Raw genomic sequence first — 6,691 nt, forward strand, 5'->3', positions numbered from 1 at the left:
AACTTTTCTCGATACATGATTTATATGAGTGTACCATGAAAGACAAGAATCTAAATGTAGCCCTATATATTTCGAAGATGTGACCTTCTCAATTGGCATGTTCCTCAGAAAAAAATGTTGTTCAAAATCTTGCAAGTTTCGTCGTTCATAACAACGCATGAAAATTTCGTCAAATAACACAGTTTTCAAGCACGTGATTGTGCCGTCGAATTTTGTTTATCATTGGGGTAGGGAGCTTTATTGACTCAGTATGACTTCAATCCAAAACAATTGTTTGACTTTTCGTCGAGTCCTGGCAACACTCATATTTTCCGAGCCACAGCTCTAGCCGAGAAGATCATTTCAGCATCTTCTCCACCTTCCTAAGCATTGCGTAGTGGCGATATCGTAACCAATGAGGCACACCCGAGGTGCGATTTTTGCTAGTTGATCCACCTTTCTGACTATAGCACGATCTACAAATCTAAAATTTGTATCACCTGATTGATGTTTTCGAATTAAAAAGTATGTTAAAATATAAATAAATAAATAAATAAATAAATAAATAAATAAATAAATAAATAAATAAATAAATAAATAAATAAATAAATAAATAAATAAATAAATAAATAAAAATATTAAAAAATATAAGCTCAATCGGACTTCATTTACTAGTGTTGCCAAACGTTAAAATTTGATTTTTTTTTAAACCAAAAAATCACCCAAGGGTGAGAGTACAGGAAATCCAGAAAGAATGGCAAGCAATTGAAGAGAGCGTATTTTTTGGGAAGAAATATCAATAACTTTGACTGAAATTGAGATATTGACAAATTCTGCACCGCAATCGTTTGTATCGTTTGTATCAGTATGTCCTAAAAGTCTTTCGAAGACAGTTTGTATGTAGAATTTGAAATATAAAAGTTAGAGTAAAACAACAGTTTTTTGAATGGTGACCCCAACGCAAATTAGGAAAAAGGCGCTATATCGGTTATTTCAAAAGATTGAAAAAAACTTTGTTCTACAAAAATGTTTCAAATAACTGGGATAATAAGATTGTCAAACAATGTTTACCTCTATCTATAGAGATAAGAAAGTTAGATTTTTTATTTCATCGAAAATGTTGGTCACCCTATTTTTGGCAACACGAGAATGAGCGCTCTATCATATGTAACAACTTTGTCGAAGACAGTTTTTGTCTAGAAAATAACTGTCGAGCTCTAAATGCTAATTTCCACTTAAATGCATCTCCTGGACCATTGTGCATTGTATTTGAAAGCATTCCATTTCGAGTGTCTCAGCTGGAATGAAAAAAATGCCTTGATATTAAAATAAGTTCATGCAATAGAATAGTCGGAGAATATAATGTTGAGCGACCGGAAGATAACCGAAAGATTTATTAGGGGAGAAAAAGTGGTGAGAACTTTTTGGAAAAAAAAGAATCGGGATCGGAGTCGCATCATACAGCTTAGAGACACAGGAAAGCTTGGCGCCTCGGGAATAAAGCAGAAATTTGACATGCCCATAACGGAAAGGAGTGTCTATCAATGATCTGCGAGAATCTAGAAATCTGGTTTACATTTCGAAAAGGCCAAAAAACCCAGCCTCACTCGGAAGCATATTCAAGACAGTTTGGAATTCGCTAGACATTTTCCGACGAGAAAAAATTTAATCTCAATGGCCTAGGCTGATGTGCGTACTATTGGTAGGATATTCGAAAAAACCTCAAGTGAAATCGACCAGAAACCTCGGTGGAGAAAGTGTAACGGAACAGACTTGCGCGAAGATGAAGAACTCCAATAGCCACAATTTCGACCAAAATGAATTTGAATAACTACACGGAGCTACTGGTCAGTGCCTTGATCCCTTTACGGAGGACAAAATTGATGAAAACATAACTTTCAGAGCAAGAAAACTATGATATGGTTTCCCAAGAGAAAACTTTAAGCTTAGTCCAAGCCTGAGTCCCGTTTAAAATCTTTAAGGGATCCTCGCTAGACGTGCGACCGGAAACTTCGAACAATCAAACCTTGATGACCTGATTGATTCAATGCCGAACCGAATCTTTGAAACTATTCTGAAAAAAGGTTTTTTTTGCCGAATATTTTTTTTACTGATTTCTTGCCTGAAACGTTATAGTTATTACATCGATATGAAAACATGAATTGTGCTTATGAGAATTTTTAACCAAACTAGATTATTAAAATAAATAGGTTCATAGAATGTTTCATAAGGAAAACGAAGTTCTTCAAAAACGTGAGAGCCACTGAAGAAGAGAAATCTTCAAATGGAATTCATAACTATTTTATGCAACAATGCATTAAGTTCAAACTCTACGATCTACTTCCCCTGCCGAATTTCCAACATGACACATAATTGGCATCTCTTTTTCTCGGCGATTAACACTCAACGATATCTGTATAATCGCTCAAAATAAATTATCACCTTTCACACTTCTTGACCGGCATCATTGAAAGCCCACTCAAGCGAAGCTGTGCTCCGATAAATCCGACTAAATATCCCATTAGAGTCAATTAGAGTCAATGAGTTTTGTCGAATGTTTTTTTTTTTTGAGTGTTTTTTCATAAATTTCAAATCATCAAGGCTAAGCCGTACCGTTACTCTCGACACTAGTCAAACTCACCTAGTTTTGACCGTTCGATGCTTTGATTAGTTGTTCGGCAATTGACAGGCACGTGTGTGCATTCGAATAAGTTGAGCGGAACGCACAAAACAATTCGCTATCGTGCTGACACAGGTCAACGATCGGACGGCGCGTGTACTGTTGATCTATTTTTTTCCTGGCGAGAGAGAAAAAACAAACAAGTTACCCGTACTGCTACAGTGAGCCACAACTGACACGAAACATCCCACTATAGGGTATAACAATCGAAACTATTTACAAGATTCGAAGCAAGTTCGAACAACCGAACGCCGCTCGATATGTTCGAACTAGAAGAAGAAAAAAAATCACCGCATACACTCATCTGAGCTGTCAAGAGCAGCTCATAACGCGACGGGCAACAGTTTTGTACGAAGCGATAATTAACGCGTCAGGGTCATTCAAAATAACAACAGGTCGGGCAAGCTGTTTATTTTCCGAGAATGACAGATTTTATTGTCACGTTGCTCTGTGGCGGGGGGAAGTCGCTGAATGGGAGAACACACAGGGAGCAATCGAATGTCACCCGCTGCTACTTAGCCTCAAACTGGACCACGGTCAAGGTATTAGTTTAAGTTGGACAGTAGATTATCAGTTCCCGATAATAAACGGTGGTAGCTAATTGTGAGTTACGTTGCGTGCCTTTGTTCCATTAGGTCGATAAGAGCACCCACCACTGACATCGTGCGATATGACGATGGCCGTGACGTGGGCGACCGAGTTGGATGAATTAGGACGCTAAAGGATTACCTACGTGCGGATGTGGTATCGATACTAATCAAATGAGATCGCTGCATTGGAGTTGTTTCGCAGCAACGTGCAGAGTGTGACCGCCATGAGTGTGATCTAGAACTTTGCCAGAGTTGGCGTACGTGCCGCTGGTCGCGTGCTTCGCGCTTACGCTGATAAGATTGAATCATAACACTCGCGCAAATAGAAGGACTAGCGGAAGATGCGTTCGTTCACCCACGCCAACGAAAACGCTTGCCAGCTTGATGTGATATATGGTCGGAGCAACTTTTCGCAACATATATGATTGCATTACATCAGAATATTAGCGCGTAGCATAGTGGTTCTGAGCGATGCTAAATACTTTATTGATAATTGCATAAGTATCAATTTCACATTGCCTTCACATAAACAAATTGTTGATTTGTGTATATCAGGGTGCCAATGAATGTATGGGAAAAAATCGACCCTAAAATTTCGAAAAGTTACCCTATACAAAATGGAAACCACTTTGGAAAAAAACACCCTATGCAAAATATCAGCTCAATCGGACTTAGCAGAGTGGTGCAAAGCGGTCAAAGTTTGAGTTTTTTGATAATCGAAAAATCACCCAAGGGGGAAGTAAAGGAAATCGGGGTTTTCGAAAAAAAAAATGTTTGATGCCAAATGTCTTAAAATTGCATGAAACGTCGAGATCTAGTGTCTTCTCGAAAAAAAAAACTTTTATCAAAAATCGACACTCTTTTTTCTCGGAGTACGAGACGAAACATATGGTTTCAAGTGCCAATACACTCAAAACCATATGTTTTGCCTCGTATACCGAAATAAAACCAAGTCCGAGAGTATCGATTTTTGACCAAAAAGAATATTTTGATATGACAGAATACAATGCGTTTCATCTCGAACATTTTTTTTGGTCAAAAATCGACACTCTGGGCCTTTTTTTCGGAATACGAAACGAAACGTATTGTTATTGGTACCAATAAAAATAGTTATCTTAATTTTGCATTCGGAACTTGTTGCGAAATGTTGATTTGCACGATAAAATATCCTTTGCAAAATATTAGCTAATTCGAACTTCATTTCTTAGAGTTGCAATCGTTAAAATTTGAGTTTTTTGAAAACCGGAAAATCACCGGAAATCGGGGTTTTTCAAAACAATTTGTTGATGCCAAATGTCTCAAAATTGCATGATACATCGAGATTTACAGTTACCCCCAAAAGAAATTGTTTGTTAAAAATCGACTTTTCGGACGGAAAAACGACCAAGTGCCAAAACAAATTTGTTTTACAATTTTTTTTAGAGATAACAGTAAATCTCGACGAGTAATGGAATTTTAAGACATTTGGAATCAACAATTTTTCTAAAAACCTCAATTTTCGGTGATCTTTTGTTTTTAAAAAAAAAAACTCAAATTTTAACGTTTGTGACACTAATAACGTTCGAATGAGCTAATATTTTGTAAAGGGTACAGTACACTACTTTTATTGGTACCCAAAACAATACGTTTCGTTTACGCGTTGTATTCTGTCATATCAAAATATTCTTGTTGGTCAAAAGTCGACACTCTGGGACTTGGTTTTTTTCGGTATACGAGGCAAAACATATGGTTTTGAGTGTAAAAAAATAGTTATCTCGATTTTTCATTCTAGACTTGATGCGAAATGTTGATTTGCACGATAATATACCCTAGGCAAAATATCAACCGGACTTCATTCACTAGTGTCGCAGACGTTAAAATTTGAGTTTTTTCTAAACTGAGACCTATTTTGAGAAAAAATTGAAAGAGTACGATAAAAATGGTATCGAAAGGTTGCAAGATCGCTATAATCGCTGTATCGCCCTCGAAGGCAATTATGTTGAATAAAAAAATTGAATTTTGCAAAAAATTAGTTTTACTGTGTTGCCTTGTAAACTTTTAAGCCAAACTGTTACAGATACTCCTCTCATAAAAAGCATCAAACCTTAATAATTTCTGGCGAACTCAGCTCGTCATTGTCAGTTTGTTTTGGAATGTATATGAAAAGCTGGACTCGTGGTTTCCGTTCAAGGGGTTAATCTGTCCCACTATGCAGATGGCACGTTTAGTTGGGTAACTTAAACAATAAGCTCTATTTACTTAGAATTCAAAAAAACCTAGCATCAACTATCTATGTCTATGGAACAGGATGCGTCTATGGAACAGGATGCGGGAGAGAATTTTATACACAGAGTTTAGAAGAGTGAACCCTTTATAATTGCTACAGTCGAGGAGGTGACCCTTTTTCTACATTGGACGAATGAGTCCTTCAAACCAGTCCGTAGGTAGTTCTTCATCGGTCCATATTCGCTTGATAATCCGACGTATAAAACGAAGGAGCAGTTCGCCCTCGACTTTTAATAGCTCGGTATGCCGTCCTCCCTAGCTGCTTTGCTGTTCTTCAGCTCTTTCGCTGATTTCCCCACTTCATCCATGGTTGGTGGATCCACAGCTGGTCCATCATCCTCAATCTCAATCGACGAATCCATCTTCACCACTCAACAACCCATCGGAATGTTGACAACGCCTGGCCACCTCCGATTAATCGGTAATCAGTAACTGTAAACTTATTTGGATTTATTTCTAAACAAGTTTTCACAAGGGATCCCCTCTTCCCTTCCTGAGTGCGTTACGTTATATATTAATATTTGAATGATCTCATAAATGTCATTAGTAACCGTTTTCAGTGGCTCTACTCTGACATGAAAGCGTCTAAAATAGTATTTTTGATGTTATTGTTTCATATATTAATTAACACCTGGCAAACTTCGTCCGCCCAGCATTTGTTTTTTGTTATCAATATCTTCAAACATTCACGTTTTCATACTATGAGCAAGTTCATGGGACCAATCGCAGAACTGTTCATTGATTGATCTTCTAATCAACCCCGCTGAATTTTTACTATAAAATTCCTAGTATTTCTAACAAAACTCATCATTATGACATCAGATTATTTTCAGACACAATTCTCGTTCAAGAATTTTCAACCAGTTGCAAATAACATTTTTCTCCGTTACATAGAATAAATGTTCTATACAAAAAATATGATAGAACAAAGACAGCCCTAAATCGGACAATTTCTTACTCGAGTTCTGCTCTTATCAACACATTCGGTGATACTTTTTTATTGGTATAGATAGAAGAAGATATAGGAGTGCGTATCATCACACTAAAATACATTTCCAGATTCGAACAGAGATCATTTTCGCTAGCGCAAACATCAAATGGACTAACAGCACTTGTCACTATGTAATTGTAGAACGTATGGGAATTTAATTTTCCGAATTTTCCCTTTTCCTTGAAA

The 6,691-nt window shown here is 37.1% G+C and overlaps 1 pseudogene; it reads left to right on the plus strand.

Moving 5' to 3' along the window:
* The first annotated feature begins 365 nt into the window (after positions 1-365).
* LOC129772252 (U4 spliceosomal RNA) lies at positions 366-431 on the plus strand (annotated as a pseudogene).
* The last annotated feature ends 6,260 nt before the right edge of the window (positions 432-6,691 follow it).

Source organism: Toxorhynchites rutilus, chromosome 2 (assembly GCF_029784135.1).
Source record: "Toxorhynchites rutilus septentrionalis strain SRP chromosome 2, ASM2978413v1, whole genome shotgun sequence".
Lineage (NCBI taxonomy): Eukaryota > Metazoa > Arthropoda > Insecta > Diptera > Culicidae > Toxorhynchites > Toxorhynchites rutilus.